This window comes from Erinaceus europaeus, chromosome 4, assembly GCF_950295315.1.
Source record: "Erinaceus europaeus chromosome 4, mEriEur2.1, whole genome shotgun sequence".
Lineage (NCBI taxonomy): Eukaryota > Metazoa > Chordata > Mammalia > Eulipotyphla > Erinaceidae > Erinaceus > Erinaceus europaeus.
In genome coordinates, this window is record NC_080165.1 from 104,299,259 (window position 1) to 104,319,213 (window position 19,955).

Sequence of the window (19,955 nt, forward strand, 5' to 3'; positions counted from 1 at the left end):
GAGGATCTGGGTTTGAGCCTCTGCTCCCCACCTTAAAGGGTGGCGGGGGGGGGGGGGGGAAGAAAGAAAGAAAATAAAAATGGTGGAATTGAGCAGGCCCCAAGCCCTGAGCCCCCAACCCCAGCAACAACACTGAGCTCTAGAACTACGGCGTGGGGGGGGGGGGTGGCAGGATGTGGCACAACTGATGGTAGAAACACAACTGATGGTAGGAGCTAGAAACATAATTGATGGTAGGCAGTTCTGGGGTCCAGTGAGGGGAAGCTTTCATAGGCACATCATTTAAGCCAGACTCTGGGCAGGTGACAGGCGCTAGAAGCCAGCCAGAGGTGGGGGGGGGGGGTGGCCATGGGAGTCAGCTCAGGCTTAAGGTGGGAAAGCACCCACTTGTGCATTCACTCAGCAGTCACTTGGTGCCAGTCAGCACTCACAGAACAGGGACCGCACGGCAGGACATGAGCATGTGACCTGGACTCAGAGAAAGGGGGAAAGAGTCCAGAGCTGACAGTCTACAGGGATGTGCAAGACCCTCCCCTCCCCATCCACCATCAATAGCAGGTCCCCACTGGACCCTGAAGTCCATCTGAGTAGGCCTGGAGAGAGATGGGATATGAGCCCTTAGCCCGGCATCTCACTAACATCCCTTAAACCTGCTCCAGGAGCCCATAAACCCTATTTAAAAAAAAAAAAAAATAGTGCTGAGAGGAAGAAAAATATCCCCCCTCTGTCCTGAGAGTGGAACTGGGTTAAACTGAAAAGTGCCCTCTTTCCTCTGTGGCCAAAGCTCTACCTCCTTAGCCTCAGCAGGCACTACCTGCTCCTCCCCTGCCCCCCCACCAGGACTTTCAGGGGCCCCTCCACATGACTGGGGATCCCCAAGGCCTCTTGTGGCAGGAGAAAAGAGTGCTCCTCTGGGGTCAGTTCCAGCAGGTCAGGAGTGAAGGTCACACTCCCTGTGAAGAAGCCATGTCCTTGAGTTCTAACCCACACCATCACCACAAACACATGGCACCCAGCCGTACTGATGCTGCCCTGGGATGCTAAGAGCACCCACACCAGTGTGAGGCGACACAATCTTAGCACTCAAGACACCATCAAGAGCCAGAGAGCCTGTGCTGCTACAGCAGCAAAGGGTAAGACAGATGGATTCTCAAGCATGAAGTCACAAGTTAGATCCCCAGCACTGAGGTTGTCAGAATGAAGCTCTGGTTCTCTCTGCCCCACCCTCTCGTTCATTGATAATTAGTGAATCCCTAGAAATGCACATAAAAATAAATAAGAGATAATATCGATTTCAAAAAGAGCCCTGGATACCCTCATCTCCACACCAAGTATAAAGAACCTCACACCATACACAAAAAGCAAGTCAAAGAGTCCATGAGATAGGGCATATGTACACATGTATCCGTAAGTTAGGGGAAAATATATACCTTAAAGCAAAAGTGCATAATAGTTTGCAGTGAGTCAATAAATGTAGCAAGCAAGTAGAAAGACCTAAAAAAGACACCATAAAGTACCTAATCAAATAGTTTCTACTTAAACCTAGACACCCTCCTCACCTACTACCTATTTCACTTCCCTCAATCACTCCAAGGCTAACCTTGTCAGACAAAGTAAGGACTGCAAACGCTGGATAAGGGCCAGAGACTGGCAGACTTTAATGACTGCTCTTTGGTCACTACCAGGCCACCCTATCACCCAGAGCCCTAGTCAAGGAATCGTGGGATCCCCACACAGACATGATGGGCCTAGACCTCTAACAGATCTCTCTCTCCACTATCAATGGTCATATCCATCAGGAACAACATAATGGACCCCTTTGTGGGCCCCTATAGGACCTTGACCTCAGTGTGGATCAACAATGGTAGGAAGAGCCCCATTCTCCGAAGGGAGATTGGGCCAACATACTCTACACTCAAAGAGGATGGGTCCTGAAATTAGTGCAGCCTAGAATGTTCCTAGCTGTGACCACAGAGTTGAGCTCAGATCTACAGGGATGCAGAGGTTGCACAGGCTCCTAAGACAAATATAGGCCCCAGATCAAATTGATGGGAGTTACAGCTAACAATATTTATATACTTTCCCCATATTTGGGAGCTACTTTCTTCCCTGATACAGTTTTCTAGTCCTTTTTCCAACTAACACCATCTCCCCAGACAATACCTTTGGTGCACCTGCATATTAGCTGTCAGGCTCAGGCAAAAATTAGTGAAGTCACGGGTCCCTTGAAATATTCCTAAAATAGACCTACTAGCTCTTTCCAAAATGGAGACTCCAAACCTTCATCTACAATATTCTTGCCTTTAGGTTCATTATTAGTCAACAATTTGTTCTGCTTTATATGTTAACTATTTTTCAGTCACCAGGTTCTAGATGCTACCATGATGCCAACCCGACTTCCTTGGGCAGACAACCCCACCAATGTGTCTTGGAGCCCTGCTTCCCTAGATCCTTGCCCCACTTGGGAAAGAGAGAGACAAGCTGAGAGTATGTATCGACCTGCCAACTCCCATGTTCAGTGGGGAAGCAATTGCAGAAGTCAGACTGTCCACCTTCTGCACCATATAATGATCCTGAGTCCATGCTCCCAGAGGGATAAAGAATAGGAAAGCTTTCAAGGAAGGGATGGGATACGGAGTTCTGGTGGTGGGAATTGTACCCCTCTTATCCTATGGTCTTGTCAATATTTCCATTTTATAAATAATTTTTTTAAAAGCAACTCAAAATTGATCATGGAATTAAAAGTATAAAACCTCTGAGAACACAGCATGAAAGTAAATCTTTTTAGGGTTGGACAGTGGCTTCTTAAATCTACTACCTAAAATTTAACAAGGGGAAACATAGATCAATGTCAAGATTAAGCACTCTTACACTATAGGTGGCATCAAGACAATGAATAGCCCACAGGTGTGAGGAAGCAGGTTGCGATCACATATCTGAAGTAAGGAGTTTATCTCTAAAATGTATAAAGACCATTTGGCTCAATACTTAAATAACTCAGTTTTAAAAGGTAAAGTCTATTAATAGATATTTCTCCCAAAAAGATTAATGACAAATAAGTACATGAACAGATGGTCAAGTTTATTCGTCATTAGAGAAATGCAAATCAAGACTACAATGACATACCATTTCATTCTCACAAGGAAGGCTACAAAAAGGCAGATGCTGATTATTGACAAGGATGTGGAGAATCTGGATCCTCTACATAGCTGGTGAGAATGCAAAACGGGGGGCCAGCAGGTGGTGCACTGGAAAGAAGAGCATACATGTGCATGTGCCATATGCAACAACCTGGGTTCAAGTCCCAGGCCCCCACTTGCAGGGGAGAAGCTTCATAAATGGTGGAGCAGTGTTGCAGGTGTCTCTCCCTTCTGTTTATTTCTCTCTCTCTCTCTCTCTCTCCCTCTTACTTACCATTTATCAAAAAGCAGAACGAGGCCAGGTGATGGTACACCTGGTTGAGCACACATGTTAACAGTGCTCAAGGACCCAGGTTCAAGCCCCAAGTCCCCAGCATAGGGGAGAAATTTCACAAGTGGTGAAACAGTGCTACAAGCCTGTCTCTTTCTCTCTCTCTCTCTCTCCATCTATCTCCTGCCCCCTCAATTTCTCTCTGTCTCTATCCCAAAATAAATAAAGTAAAAAAAAAAAAAAAAAAAAGACTGCCAGGAGCAGTTGAGCTATGCAGGCACAAGTCTAAGCCTGGTCGTGAAAATAATGTAAAATGGTGTATGGCTGCTTTTCAAAGACAGTTTGGTGGTGCCTCCGGAAAGTTAGGCAGAACATTACTGTATGGCCTAGCAATTCCTGTAGGTCCTATATGCAAGACAAATGAAATGACATGCCCACAAAACAACATGCACACAAATGTTAGTTGCAGGATAATTCATAATAGCTGGAAGTGGAAACATTCAAAGTCCCATCAAGTGATGGGTGGATATACAAAACGTAATCCCACACTATGAAATCTTACTCAGCAGTAACAAACAAAAACAGACAAAAAAACCAAAGGAATGAAGTGCCAACACACTAGAACATGAATATGATTGGCCATGTGCAAGGACCCCAGTCTGAGTCACTGCTCACCACACAGGGGCACGATTCAGAAGTGGTGGAGTATTAACATAATGTCTATCCTCCTTTCTGTTTCTCTCACCCTTCTTGACTGGAACAAAAGAGGAAAAGTTTCCCAGGAAGGATGGAAACCTATACAAACTTACAAACTTCCAGCACCCCCATCTGCAATCCCAATGCTTCGCTTCACAGTGTGGGGGAGGGGGGAAATAGAGAGAGGAGCTACTGCCCCAAATCATCTTTGGTTGAGGCAGAGGCAGGACTAGAACCCACAGCCCCTGTCTCAAGCCTGGAGCTCAGTACATACACCCTCTACCGTCACCTTGGCCGCAGAGGCTTGGAAACTGAAGCAGACAACCAAGGGAAAAGGAAGAGCCACCTGTAAACACAGGAAGAGAGATGCTTCAGGACTTAGCTCATGTACAGTTAAGGGGGGACCATATGGAGGGGAGGCAGAGCAGCTCTGAGAAGGCCTGGCCCAGACCCACACAGCCACAGGCAGTGCTGGAGCCAGCGTTCTTTCCCTCTCTCCTTCACCCTGTGTCTGTCATAATCTGAGAGCCTCCTCTAGTGAGGTGTGCCCCATAGAGGGGCTGGCACTGGAGCTGCTGCTGGAAGGGGGGCCACACTCTCCCAGGGAGGCCTTTGCAAGAGCAGGAAGCAGTGTGACCATTGGTAGGTGACTTCCAGACCCACTCAGGAAACAGGGTTTGGCCGGGCAAGCGAGCATATGCTTTCTGCAAGGAGCAGCAGGGGAGACAAAAGCAAGGTCCAAGCTGGAGGCCTGGCACACTCCACACAGGGGCAGGGCTGAGATGAGGCCTGGTGTGCCACAGAAGGTTCTGGGGCAAAAGTGGGAAAGCAGCTGAAGCTGGCTCTGCATGCAGTCAGCAGGGTGACTGGGAGGCCACCTCGACTGTCCCTCTAAGAGGGACAAGGCAAAGGTCAACAGCAGCTGAGAGGAAGGGGAGCCTACTCTGCTCTAACCCCTTATAGGTAGGGCCTGCTGGTGCCAGCCTTTCTGGGGAGCAGGAGAGGAAGGGTGACCTCAGGCCCAGACAGATATCCCCAACAAATCTCTGATCAGAAAGTAGGCAGGAAACAGGGACTGTGGTCACTCTGTCTCCAGTAGCTACACTCTACTCCGAGCTCCTAGAGTCTCTCCTAGTGGGTGACAGGGGACCTGTCCCTCAACTCGCCACCCCCTGCTGCCCCCTCTTCACCAACCCTATAGGGGGTGTTGGAGAAGCCCCTGGCACAAGCAGCCCGCCTTTCAGCCTTCCCTGCCAGACCTGGGCCCATGCAGCATCCCAGACTCCATTGAACCTGCTCCCCATCTACTGGGCAGAAGACCCCAGCCCTGTGTCTCCCTACTCCATCTGGCTGGCTGGGGAGGAGGTCTGCCCATTCTTAACAGGGGGAAATGGGAGCTAACACCATCCATGATGGGAAGCCTCCCAGATAAGTGCAGCTTTGTTTTTGCAATAAATATTGTGGAACACGGGCTGTTTGTCTCCCTAGCGAGCCATATTTTTGCAGCGCCACCAGCCTCATATGTCAGGACTGTCGACTGGGGCAGCCGTATCTCCTGGTCCCCACTGCTTCCCTGGGAGCCCAAAGCACCCCAGACAGACCCCTCCATCTTCTCTGTGGCTCTCTGAGGAAGGTGGAGGGGTTCAGGCAGCATGGCCAACAGTCTACAAACAATAAATACCTGCTAACTGTCCCAGGAGACACCTTCCCTGCTGCACAGATGGGGAGGGAGGAGAGCCAGGTCTGGGTGCCTGCATCACCCAGTCATCCTGCTCTGCTCCAGCCCCTCTCGGGCAGAGCCTGTTGGTGCTAGCCTTCCTGGAGAACAGTAGAGGAAGGGTGGCCTCAGGAGGCCCAGACAGACAGCCTCAACCGACCCCTCTTTGACCAGGAAATAGGTACTGTGATCACACTGCATTGTCCCTGCTAACCCCCACTGGGAGGGCTGCCTCCCCATGACAATGGCCCTGTAGACAGAATCAACTGTCCCTGGAGGGCTGTCCAAAGTTGCTTTCTGTCTCACTCTGTCAAGAGCATGTGATGTCTCGTGGTACTATGATTCTATGCTCACGGTACTCCCCTGTCCCATGATTTTGTGTAAAGATTTATTGATTAATCAATGATGGAGGGAGAGGAGGAGATCATCACTCTGGTACATGTGATGCTAGGGATCAAACTCAGGACCTCATGCTGTAGAGTCCAGTATTTTATCCAATGTACCTCCTCCCGAGTGCTCTCCCATGATTTTCACTAACTTTACAGCTTTCTGACGGCTTCCCCGTGGTCACAAGCTGGTTAAACCATCCTCAGACTTTATTCAGTCTGCATCAGATTTTAGTCAGTTTGTTTGTGGGGGTGGGGAGCTGTTTGTTTCTGTGGCTGAGGAAAGTTATAAACCAAGAGAACTTAGCTGAAAATGAAGGCCTCAAGCCTCTGGGACACAGAGGGTGAGGTTGTGGTGGTGGTGAGGGGAAGACCTCAGGAAAAGGGTGTGGCCTGTGGGTCACATGCCTTGGATGGCGGGATGGCAGGGAACAGTGAGCCTGTGGTCCTCTCAGGGTGCCAGCCCCCGAGGGTGCACCAGCTCTGCGGTGAAGGGCCAGGCAGTAGGAGAGTACACTTAGAGGTTATTGAATGAGCTAAATACATGTGGTGGAAATCTATGCATCCAGGCCGGTGGGCAAACAAAAATGCAATGTCACCGGCCTCATCAAGGGTCTTGCCCCCTTCCCCTACACCCCAAGGAGAATGTGTGAGGGCAGACTGAGCCCCTGCTCTGAGCTAAACCCTGCTGCTATGCTCAAGCAGCTGACTTCCGACTGGTATTTAACAACCCATAATGGGCTCTCCCGTTACCGAGGAGAGGATGCCTGGCTCCTTGAATCATCCTGAGAAAATAGTATAGAAAGGGGAGGTAAAAAGAAGAAAGGGGAACAGGAGAACGGAACACACAAAGAGAGACATGCATGTCTGAAATTAATGATGGGTATTAGCCTGGTTTCCTGCATTACTGTTTAGGTAAGCTAAAAACAGAGTTTATGTTCAAGGGTGGGAAAAGGAGTATAGGCTCAACAAGCACTCTGCAGACTTTTGAAAGTTTGATTGTGATGATCAAACAGCTTTCAAGCAGCTTGTGGAAGAATGCTGAAGCCAACACTGCCAGGTTCTGCCTCCAGTATCCCCGCAGCCATGTGAAAATTGGATTTATGTATACAGAGTCTGACCATATTCTCTTCTACCCATTGCTTTGACTTGTATTCTGTCTGTACCACATTATTCAAACTCTAAGTTTTTTTTAAATACTCAATCCCACTCCTGACCCTAAAACAGGCTAGCACGGCCCCAGGCCTTGTTTATTTATTTACAAGAAAGAGGGAGAGAGAACCAGAGCATCACTCTGGCACATGTGGTACCAAGGATCAAACTCAGGACCTCATGCTTGAGAGTCAAGCACTTTAACCACTGCACAACCTCCCAGGCCACAGCCAAACCCCATCCTGAGGTAAGTTAGATGTGGGAGTCTCTCCTCTGCTCAGAACTTCTGGGAATACTTTTAGGATGGCTTGTCACAGTCAGCAGGCAGAAATGAGGTTCACAGAAGGCCTCCTGTCATCACTCTACATACTGTCCACAATGACTGCAGGGTCCAGCCAGCCGCCACCACCTGAGTATGGCTCTGGGCTGCTTTGTTGTCTGTGTGACGGTGGCTCTGTCATTGCCTTTCTGGGCCCTGAGGCAGCTCTGTGGCCTGGCATTCACAGTTTCCCCTTCTCTCAGCACAGCTGCAGCAAGTCTATGGCTGGAGAGGTGGAAGTCAGGGGCAGTGAAGAGACAGAGTGCAGAAGGAAGCAGGAGTATCAGAAAGATCAGAGGCTGGTGGTGGTGGCACACCAGGTTGAACACACATACTACCAAGGACCCAGTTCAACTTTCTGCTCCTCACTTGCAAGGGAAAGCTTTATGTGGGGAGGAGCAGGTCTGCAGGTTTCTCTCTGTCTCTATCTCCCCTTCTCTAAATTTATTTCTGTCCTATCAAAGAATATAAAGACCAGAGAAGTGCAAAAAAAATTCTGGAAGGAGAAGTCCACAGTGGCATCAGGCCACAATCAGAGCAACAGAAGAGTTGGGTGTCCATAGCATGTGAACAAACTGGAGGCCTGGCCCCATAGAGGCCTCCAGGTGGGCAGGGACTGAGAGCTGTGGGTGACAGCTGCAGCTGGGGGCTTGGAGAGCAGAGAGGAGCTGTCTGACTCAGACTTTCAGGCTTTGATCAGACTCAGGAGGGAGAGCTTCCCCGCTCTGCATCCCTGGGGACTGGGAGCTGAGAAGGCAAACACCTCCAGAGAGAGCTGTCTGCACACCAGCCAATTGCAGCCCAGCGCCAGCAGGCAGCCGGAGCAGGGAAATCCACTTATACTCAGTGCTGGGCTTTTACTTTTCAATTCCATCGACCAGCTTCATTAGGGAGGGAAAAAAAAATGGAAAAGGAAGGGGGAGGGAAGCTTCATTCACTATAGCCCTACCCTGCTGGGTTCGTCATCCTTGGCAGAGCTAGTCCCCGGATGTGGCCAGGGTCCCAGCCAGCCAAGGTGGTCAGCTCATCCCACTCCAGGACCTTCCCAGCTGGTGACACCTGCCACAGGATGGGAGGGAGCAGGGAGAGGGAGTGAGGAGGTGAGGCAGGGTTGGGAAGGGCAGGCCCAGTGCCAACCCCAGCCCAGGGCTATTTCCAGGCTCTGGAAATTTCCTGTGAGAAAAGAATGGCAGGAATGCTAAGCAGCCGGTCCCCAAATCCAACCCCCAGGGCTCCAGGCCCAAAGCTTACAGCTCAGAGGAGCCCCTCACCCCCCCCACCCCCAGCAGAGCCTGGTCAGACATTCAGACTAGCAGCCAGAAGCCAGTAGGTGAGGCAGGCTGGGGCCTTCCCAACAGTTGAGAGCATGCACACCTCCCTCTGCGTGGGAGCAGGTGTGAGCAAGTGTGAATGAGCGAGTGTGCACAGGCGTGGGGAAGGCGCCAGCAATACCGCTGGTCCTGGGCTCTCCAGGAAGCACGAGATTGCAGTCCAATTGTGTCCTTGGCTGCAGCAGCGGCCAGAGCCCTGGGACATGCAGGGAGGAAGAGCTTCATTGGGAAAAAATGTTGACAGGCGTTCCTGTGGAGCGGAAGGACAGGCTGGGTTGGAAGGCGCCTCCTGAGGAAGGAGGCTTCTGGGCACTCTGTTCTGACAGTACTGAGTTAAAAGGCACAATGTGTGTGTGTGTGTGTGTGTGTGTGTGTGTGTGTGTGTGTGTGTGTGTGTGTGTGTATGTGTGTGTGTGTTGGGGAGGGGTGACTCTCCAGGACCAGACCAGGGTGAGGAAGGGATAGTATTCATTCTCCACAAAACCTGGAACTGGATACCCTGACATCAGCCCTGAGGTGGGAATTGGCTTCAGGCAAACCTCCCCACACACACACTTGCACTAGCTCAAAAAAGCTGAAGCTGAAAATCACACTATTCTCACTTGAGAGGGAAAACAATACCATAAAGAAACACAAGCATAAAGACAGGGGAAACAGCATGATGGTTCTGTAAAAAGAGACTGTCCTGCCTGTGACTCCCAAGTCCCAGGTTCATTTCCAGCACAACCATTAGACAAAACTGAGCAAGAGACAAAAGAAGAAAGAATGAAAGAAAAAAAGAAAGAGGGAGGAAGGAAGGAAGGAAGAAAGAAAGAAAGAAAGAAAGAAAGAAAGAAAGAAAGAGGGAAGGAAGGAGGGGGGCAGGTGGTGGCATACCTGATTAAGTGCATATGTAACAATGCACAAGGACCCAGGTTCAAGTCCCTGGTCTCCACCTGCACAGGGAAAGCTTCGCAAGTGGTGAAGCAGGGCTGCAGGTGTCTCTGTCTCTCTCCTTCTCTATCTCCCCTTTCCCTCTTGATTTCTTGCTGTCTCTCCAATAAACAAAGATAATTTTTAAAAAAAGAAAGAAAGAAAGAAAGAAAAGAAAGAAAGGAAGGAAGAAAGAGAGAGGGAAAGGAAGGAGGGAGATAGGGAGGGAGGGAGGAAGGGAAGAAGGAAGGAAGGAAGGAAGGAAGGAAGGAAGGAAGGAAGGAAGGAAGGAAGGAAGTGGGTGGTGGTGCACCAGGTTAAGCACACATAGTATGAAGCACAAGGACCCACGGAAGAATCCTGGTTCAAGCTCCCCGCTCCCCACCTGCAAGGGGGTCGTGGCCACAGGAGCAGTGGATTCATAGTGCAGGCAGCTAGTGATAACCCTGGAGGCAAAAAGTAAAAAAAGAAAAAGAAAAAGAAAAGAAAGAGGAAGGAGCAAGAGAAGGAGTGTTTACTGAGCAGCTAGGGAGACAAAAGACCTGAGACCTCAGGACCTGTGGCCCAGACCTATGGCCCACTCAGCCACACAGCTGGAATTGCCCCACCCAGGGCAGTGTTCAGTACACTATGAATCCACCACTCCCAGTGGCCATTTTTCCATGTTTATTTTGTTGTTTTATTTGACAAAACAGAGAGAAATCGAGAGGGAGGGGAGGCAGAGAAGAAGAGAGAAAGAGACACCTACAGAGGTGAAGTATCCCCTCTGAGGGTGGGGAACTTGAACCCAAGTCCTTGTGCTTTGGTAATATGTGTGCTTAACTAGGTGCACCACTAGAAACCAAGCTTTCTAACAGCCAGCACCCCACTCCATCAACAGCAAGCCCTGGTCCACTGGGTGGTCCTAGCCAAGCCCCTCAGTCTCTCTGGAACCCCACAGCCCCATTGTAAGAATACGGGGGGTGGGCACTTTGCAGTATGTGCCACCCAGGTTCAACACCAGCCCCTGCAGCATGGAGGAAACTTGGATGCTGTGGTTTTTCTCTCTGTCTCTAAAATAAAGCATAAGGGTGCTTACAGTACTTGCTGTTCAGACATACACACCAAAGAAGGGCCCACACTGAGGCAGAGGAGCTAAGGAGCTAAGACAGAGCCCTAAGGGATCCTTGGGATGACCTTCAGGGCTGGGACCCCCAGTGAGTATCCCTAGCACCTCCATCATCTATGTTTCCTCAGAGATGGTGTCTTCCATGTCGGTCTCCTGGGGGAGGCAGAGGTTGCCAGCTCCTGCCCAGGACTCTACCCACCTGCTGGACACATGCCTTCACTTCCAGCCGGCTGGCTGGGCAGATCAATGGACAGACACACACACACACATGTGCTCCTCAGCATCACAAGAAATGCAGCCAGGGAGGTGTTGTGGTGGCTGCATGTTGCACCTTCAAGGACGAGGTCCAATTTGATCCCTGGCACCTGGCACCACATGTGCCAGAGGGATGCTCTGCTTCTCTCCGTGTCTCTCTCACATCACTCTCATTATATACAAATCATTTTTTCTTACTTTTTAAAGCAGAAATTCACAAGAAACACTCAGGAGTTCTCTTCTGCAAGGCAGATGCACTGGGCATCCCCAGATCTCACCGGGCATGGAAATCAGTTGCAAAGTTTTCAAAATGCAGATTCCTGCCCCACCCCCTCAGTTTCTGGCTGAAGGCTCAGGCTGAGGGCCCAGGAGTCTGAATTATTAAAAAAAAAAAAAAAAAAAAAAAAAAGCTCCCAGCTGTCTTGCTCTGAGCCAGGTCTGGCCTCACTGATGTATGTTACTTGGCTGCCTCCCGTCCTGTCCTGTGCTGGGACCGGATGAGGCTGAAAACGAGGAGCCTAACAAGTGATTCTCGCCTGGGAAGTAGCTCCAGCCAGCTCAGACATACAGCTGGGCCGGGAAGGCACCTGCTGGACCAGAGAGTGAGGCCACCTCCCCCTACCATGTGGTAAACTGAGGTCTGTCTCCCAGAAGAGTGCTGCTTCCTGTTTTCATCCCTCAAGTGCCTAAAGAACACCATCTTTCAAGGACTCGGCCAGATTCCACAAAAGAGAATGAACCAGACAGTCCTGGGAGGAGGGGGCATCGTTGCCTGCTGTCCAGTAGTGGAGGACACAGCAGAGTGTCCTGTAAGCAGTCATGCGCCCTCAGTGGGGCCCTAGTCAGAGGCCTCCAGTGTCAACCCAAGAAGCCAAAAGGGACAGAGGCCCGGCTCCCTCCATAGTTCTCCCAAAGGCAGGTAAGCCAGTGCTTCATCTATCCAGTGCCAGAAGTCACAGCAGCACTATCAAGCGCCAGCAGAGCTGCAGAGGTAAGAGGCAGCCACATCCAAGTCTCTCTCACAGGGCCAGAGAGACAGTGTAATGATTATGCAGAAACTCCCATACCTGAGGCTCTGAGACCACAGTTCGATCCCCAGCACCACTATAAGCCAGAGCTGAGCAGGACTCTGGTGAAAGAAAGAAAGAAAGAAAGAAAGAAAGAAAGAAAGAAAGAAAGAAAGAAAGGAAGGAAGGAAGGGAGGAAGGGAGGGAGAGAGGAAGGAAGGGAGGAAGGGAGGAAGGGAGGAAGAGAGAAAAAGAAAGAGGTGGGTAGGGAAAAAAGAAAGAAAGAAAGGAAGGAAAGAGGAAGGAAGGGAGGAAGGGAGGAAGGAAGGAAGGATGGAAGGGAGGGGGAGGGAAGGAAGGAAGGAAGGGGATAAGGAGGGGGGAAGATGGAAAGGAAGAAAGAATCCAAGTGTCTTATGCATAAGAAGAGAGGATTTAACAGTTCCTGCACTTTTCAGTGAAAAAGGAGTAGCCCTCTCAGGGACCAACGCTGAGAGAGTAAAAGCTTGGGGTGCCCAAGAATCTCTCCAGGAGTCTAGGGGCTGAAGGCATCCTGAATCCCTACCCTCCTCAACTGGAGAGGCCTCACAGAGTAGGAGTCAAGGCGGCTGAGAGGCCCCTCCCCCTCCCTTCCCCCCTCCCCTCCCCCTTTCCCCTACCTTGGATGAGATTGATGGAGTTGGGACAGCTGCAGTGGAGAGGGGGGTGGACAACAGCTGGACGAGGGAGGGAGGGGAGAGGGAGGAAGCCCTGCCTCACCCACAGAGCCCGGCCAGGGCTGGAAAAGAAGTGGAAGACAGGTCTCCACAGCTAGATCAGGGTGAGGAGCCCTGAGAGCTCTACTCCCCTGCACCACCTCTCCCACCCCACCCCGTTCCTGCCCTTCCCACTCACAGAAGGGGATATGGGGTACGTGGGGGGGGGGGGGGGGAGTCGAGTGTCCAAAAATAGTAGGGCCATTCACAGTGTGGTGCACATTCAAGGTCGCTGTCCCTGTAAACACCCTATACCTCCTACCCAAGCAGGCCCCAAGTCCCCTCCCGCCACGAGCAGTCCATGGGCCATGGCTGCTCAGGAGACAGTCCAGTGGCAGGTCACACTGGGCAATGGGCACGAGCTGCAAGCTCAGCTCATGGCACTGTATCCACTAAGCAGCTCTGGGCCTTGGGCTTCTGGCCTCCTTGTCTGCAAAATGAGAGTGCAGACACCTACCTAGCCTCCAGGAGAGCTGTTTGGTTTAATTTTTCTGTTTTAGTTTATTTTCTTTTGGCCACCAGGGTTATCACTGGGACTCAGTTCCTACATGGGTACACCAACCCTGATGACCACTTTTCCATCTTTCTTTTTGAAAAAGGGTGACAGGAGGGAATTACAGAGGGGGAGAGAGAGGGAGATAGAGAGACACCAGCCAAGACCTAGACACTCGTAGCACTGCTCCATCACTCCTGAAGCTTTCCCCTGGTAGGTAGAGACTGAGAGCTTGAACTCAAGTCCTTGTGCATATGTGCTCTACAGATGAGCTAGCCCCTAGAATAGAATTTTGTTTGTTTAAGATTTTATTTATTTATGAGAGTGCATGTGAGTGTGTGTGTGTGTGTGTGCGCGCGCGCGCGCGCGCAAACATTTAAGCATCACTCTGGCACATGTGGTGCCAGCGACTGAACTAAAGATCTCATCTGCAACTGCAGTGCCCTAACCACTGTGCCACCTCCCAGGCTATAGCTAGTTCTTAGAAGTAGAGGTTGCAGAGCTGGGAGACAGCATGACGATTCTGCAAAAGACTTCCGTACCTGAGGTTCTGACATCCCAGGTTCAATCCCCAGCACCACAATCAGCTATATCTGAGCAGAGCTCTGGGGGGGAAAGAGAGAGAGAGAGAGAGAGACTTTCACCTGGTGCATGGAAGGTACCTGGTGAAGGCTGGGCCAGACCAGCTGCTCTCTCTGACTCCTGTGAGATGGAATCATCTTTATACCAAGAGCCCTGGGCTGGAGCCCTCACCCTCTTCTGCTGCAAACACCCGTTCCTGCACCCGTGTCCCTTGGCCAGCACTCCACACCCTCAGTCTGCCTGCTCCCACCACACTGGCAGGAACCTCCTCAACCCCAGACACACCCCATGCTTGCAGACCCTCCATGTCTGCACCTCCCAGGGGAACTAATCACCCTAGAGCCACAGCTCACACAGAGGGGACACATGCAGCACATGGGGAAGCAGTAGGGACAGCTGGCAGCCCTGTTTAATGGGGGGGTAATGGCAGTTGGCTGTCCCCATGCTAGGGACACCCATCAACTCTGGAGCCCTGGAAGCCTCTGCAACCCTGTCAGGAGAGCAGGGGACAGAGCAAGAATAGCACCCAGAGGTGACCCAGGAGGGCCAGGTCTCAGGGGGATGTCTGGACAGGATATGTTCCATGGGTTCCCCGGCACCCTGCCAGGCCGGTGGCTCCAGCACGTCCTCCCCGCCAGGCCCACCCAGCCAGGCCTCTGACCCCTGCAGCATGCAGCTGTCACATGCCCTTCATTTTTGGGATTCACCGGAGGCCTGTCATTCTCTAGGGTTGGGGGTTCCGCCTTTCCCAGTGCAGGTCCCCACCTGGTCCCCAAGCCCAGAGTACTGTGACCTGGAGCTCCATGCCCACCAGGGTCCCAGAGGCCTGACTCATGGGGCTCCCCTGCACCAGCTCCAGAATCAAAGCCTCGGTCACACACAAGAGGGAGGAAGGCAAGGAGGGAGTTTCAACCAAGTACCTGCTCTATTCAAGGGGGCACCCACTGGATCCCCACAAATGCTCAGCCCATTTTCTAGATGAGATAACCCCATGGAAGTCAGGGCTGTGTCATCCAGAAGTGTCACAACCTGGGGCAGGCAAACATAGAAATAAGTCCTCAAGGGGGTAGCAGGGAAGGGACACACAATTCTGAGCAGAGTTGAGGGCTCTGTCCATGTGTCTGTCCCCACTGAACCCTCAAGGACTTGCACCTCCCTCACAGCTGTGTCTCCTGCATTAGCCCAGGGCCAGGTGATGGCGGCTGAGATGACATGAACATCGTCAGATGTGAAGCTTCCAGCAAGAACATTGAGTGTCAGCGAACATGGAGAATGGCCAAAAAGGCAGACCAGTGGATGGAGCACTGGACCCTCAAGTGTGAGGTCCCAAGTTCAATCTCCAGCACTACATGTGCCAAGTGACACTCTGGTTCTCTCTTCTCTTCTCCTCTCTTATAAATTAATAAATCTTTGTTCAGAATGGAAAAAGGGAGTGGGGTGGGGGGTAGCAGGTGGCACACTTGGGTAAGTACATGTATTACCAAGCACAAGGACCCAAGTTCAAGCCTCCAGTCCCCACCTGCAAGACAGAAGCTCCGTGAGCAGTAAAGCAGTGTTGCAGGTGTCTGTCTCTCTCTCCCTCTCTACCTCCCCTTCCTCTCAATCTCTCTCTGTTCTATAAAATAAAGTTACAAAGAAAGAAAGGAAGGAAGGAGAGAAGAAGGAAAGAAAAAATGAAAGAGACAGAGAGAGATGTTAAAAAATATATAATTAAAAAGTGGAGAAAAGGGGCCAGGCAGTAGCACACCTGGTTAAGTGCACATATTACCATTTTCAAGGAACTAGGTTCAAACCTCTGGCCCCCAACTGCAAGGGAAAGCTTCACAAACAGTGAAGCAATACTACAGGTCTCTCTCTCTCCCCCACCCCTCAGAGTATATCTCCCCCTCCCCTCTCCATCTCTGTCTGTCCTATCAAATAAAATAAAGTTTTGGTGTTTTTTTTTTAATGGAGAAAGAAAACCCCAGCCCTGCCTTTCCAGAGACCACTATCTCCAGAAAGCCCTCCTGCCCATAACACCAGCTCTGCTCCCCAAAAGCTCTGAGAAATCTGGGGTGTCCCTGCAAGCGCCCTCCACCCACCTCCAGCATGCACTGCCTGGCCCGGCTGGCCTGGCTGCCCCTGCATCATCAGCCACTCTCCTTGTCCACGCTAATGATGACCCCAGGTGACAGAGGTGGGCTATGTCAGGCCCCACAAAATCCTCCCCATGGCCGGGTGACTTACAGGCACAGGCCTGAGATGCACCTTTGGGAGCTGAGCTACCAGGGGCAGGGCCCCAAAGTGAGGAGAAAGCCATGGGGCCGTCCCTGCAGAGCTGGCAGATGGAAGCTCAGTGTCAAGCCCTGGGTGCCCACAACTTGCTCCAGAGCCCAGACCCGCACCCGCAGCCCATCTGTCCCTGGCCAAGAGGCCATCTGTCCCCTGTGCCCGGCTGCCAAACCCCACCACAGGTGACACAGGAGCACCTCAGAGGGGAGGCTCTGCTGGCCCTCATTTATGACTTCCTAGCCTGACACACCCAAAAGTGGGTGGCCCATGTGCTACGTGTCACCCCAGCTCTGCAGCCAGGCCCACCCCGCCATCTGGATGGGGGATGAGCATAGAGGCAGTGGACAGTGACCCTGCAGAGCTGAGGGTACCTGGCTCACTGGCCTGAGCTCACTCACATGTGTCCAGGGCATGCAAGTGAGGTGGCTAGGCCCTTCTCTGCCTAGGACTTGGTTTCCCAGGAATCACTGCAAACCCTCAGCCCCAAATACAACATCTGTTTCCTTGAATCCCACATATAAAGGGAGAAGTCTGGGAGGGGGTGCAGTGGATAGAGAACTAGACTCTCAAGCATGAGGTCCCAGGCTCGATACCTGGCCTTGCATAATTCATATCCCCCCCGCCTCCTTCTCTCATTAAAAAGTAATTAAATCTTTAAAAAATAAATGTGGGGCTGGGTGGTGGTATACCTGGTTAAGTGCACACATTATAGTGTATTAGGACCTGGGTTCAAACCACCACTTGCAGGGGGGAAGCTTCATAAGCAGTGAAGCTGGACTGCAGGTGTTAATCTCTCCCTATCTATCTATCTATCTATCTCTATCTCTATCTCTGTCTATATCTATATCTCCCTCTTCCCTCTCAAATTCTTTCTCTATCCAAAATAAATGAGGAGAAAATCCATGACAAACCAGGCTCCCAGACAGAGTAGGAGCCCTGCCCTGGGAACAGTCCATCAAACGGACAGGTCAGGTGAAAGCACTGTGTGGAGTAGGTGGGGTGCTCTGACACAGTCAGGGTGTGTGGGGGGAGGGAGACATGGAGAGATGCTGAAAGACATAGGTGACCTCAGGAGTCTGGAGGTGCATGTGAGAGTCTGCAGGTGCTGAGCCCAGGCTCCTGAGGACCTTGATGTCTGAGCAGAGAGCACCTAGCCCAGGGAGGGAGGCTTAGGGATGAACACAGGATATGGAACAAGGAGGAGCACCTACAGGAGGTGACCTTGAACTATGCCTGGAAGCATCCAGCAAACAAACCAACAGTCAGGTTATGGGCCAAGAAACATAATTGATGGTCAGATGGTCCCAGCAAAGTTAAGGTTGGGGGGAGGAGCAAGGGACAGGGACAGTACCACCACTGGATAGTGTTCACAATCCAGTCTTGCTGAGTCTTTTGTTGGTCCAGCCATAAATGTCACACAAAAGAGGAGCCTTGATGGAAGCCAACATGCTACTCAAACCCAAAGGCATAGCCCAGCAGGACCACCAGAAGAGACAGAGACTATCCCCCACCCCTCAAAGGAAGTCAGAAGTCAGGACTAAGGTGTCTGAAAGACCACAGTCCCACTGACAGGTCTGGGGGAACCCTTCCCTAGCTCAGCCTCATTTCCTGTGGTAGCTAGCAAGCCTTGGCTTATGATGGCATAACGCCAATTTCTGTCTCCATGACTACAAGGTGCTCTCCATGTGCCTGAATGTCTTCTTCCTTTTGCACCCAGGGTTATTGCTGGAGGCAAGGTGATTGCATAGCTCCACCATTCCAAGCAGCCTTTCCCTTCCCCCTTTTGGGTAGAAAGCACGAGACACAGGGAGAAACAGAAGGAAAGACACCTGCAGTACTTCTCCATTGCTCACGAAGCCCCCCCCCCCCACAGGTGGGGCCTAAGGGCTTGAACTCAGGTCTTTGAGCATGGTGATGTGTGCACTCTACCAGATGTGCTACCACCTGGCCCTAACCAAATGTCATTCTTCTTATAAGAGCGCCATCATCAGATCTGGGTCCAACCTAATGCAGCCTGGCCTCCTAACTGATTTGATTACATCTGCAAAACCCCTGCCTCCTAATGTCACAGGTTCTAAGTGGACATGAATGTTGAGGAACGGACTAGGGAAGACATCTCAGCAATCCAGGCTTATAATCGCCATAAGGCATATGCAGTTCATGGCCTAATTATCCTGCATGGCCAGTAGAGATCTAGAACTTCAATCAAATACAGATAGGTGTCAATGGGGCCAAGGCAACAGCCATTTGATATTTGATGTGGATGAGGGGGTACTTGACCTCCCAGGTCCACTCACACACAGACCCCAGACTCGGGCCCTCACACAACACCTAACAAAATGAGGACACAGAGGAACCCACCTGCGAAAGCTGGAACAGTGGATCAAGACAACAATCTAGGAAACTCACCAAATACAACAGAGCTACTTGAGCTAATTAACAAAGATGGCAAAGCAATAATGAGTGATGCTTACCAAAATGACATCAGAAGAAAAAAATCAACAAGGTAAAACAAAGAGTGAGAAATGTCCAAACATACCAGAAAGCTAAAGAATATAGCAGCAGAGGAAGAAGAAGGAGGAAGGGGGAGAAGAAAGAAAGAAAGAAAATGAAGAGCAACAACAGCAGAATGGCAGAAACTGAAGGTCAAATCAGTGTACTACAAGATAAAATAGAAGCAATCTAACACAACAGCAAAGCAGAAAAAATAATTGAAACAAATGAAAACAGTGTATCAAGAGACATAACTCATAGGGATTCTAGATAGAGGAAAAAAGGGAAGAACTTTTATTTGAAGAAATAATAGTCAAAAACTTACCCCAAACTGACATAGGAAATAGATGTCCAGATTAATATCCAGATCAGGATATTAATAATCCAAACAAAACAAACCTGAGCAGACACACAACAAGGCATATTATTGTTTAATCAAAAATAGAGAATTCTAAAGGCAGAAAGAAAAAGTAATGAATCACATATAAGAAAAGTCCCATTAAACTATTAGCAGACTTCTCACATGAAACTCAAGAGGCCAGAAGGAACTGGCAGAATATATTTAAAGTGTTGAATGAAAAAATCCCCAACTGAACTATAGTGGTTATCTATGTGTGGGGGGTGCAGATGGGAACACAGAACTTTGATGACAGGAGTCAGGGTGGGGGGAGACTATACTGGGGACCAGGTGATAGCACACCTGGTTGAGTGCAAATGTTACAATGCACAAGGACCCAAGTTTGAGCCCCCAGTCCCCACCTGCAAAGCTTTTGCAGGGGCAAAGCTTTGTGAAAGGTGAAGCAGTGTTGCAGGTGTCTCTGTCTCTATCACCTCCTTCTTTCTCAATTTCTGGTTGTCTCTATCCAATAAATAAAAAGAGATAATTTTAAAAGAGACTACACTGTAAACCATGACTCAATAAAGATCTAAAGAAAAATAATTATATGTATAATTATATAGAGAGAAAAATTATATATATATGTATGTATTATATATACTATACTTCTCCAACTAAGAACAGTCTACCTAGCTAGATGATCAACCATGCTTTGAGAGAGTGAAAAAAA

At 50.3% G+C, this 19,955-nt stretch overlaps 1 protein-coding gene across 5 annotated transcripts in view; it reads right to left on the bottom strand.

Moving 5' to 3' along the window:
- The window catches only part of TSPAN9 (tetraspanin 9), a 187,786-nt gene that overhangs the window by 101,098 nt on the left and 66,733 nt on the right, over nucleotides 1–19,955 (bottom strand). The window contains exon 3 of one of the 5 annotated variants that reach the window (XM_060190275.1): nucleotides 14,085–14,147. The exons of the other annotated variants lie outside the window; for them this stretch is intronic. The gene's annotated coding sequence lies outside the window, so the exon portion shown is untranslated. The remainder of the gene's footprint in view (nucleotides 1–14,084; nucleotides 14,148–19,955) is intronic. 5 annotated transcript variants of the gene reach the window in all.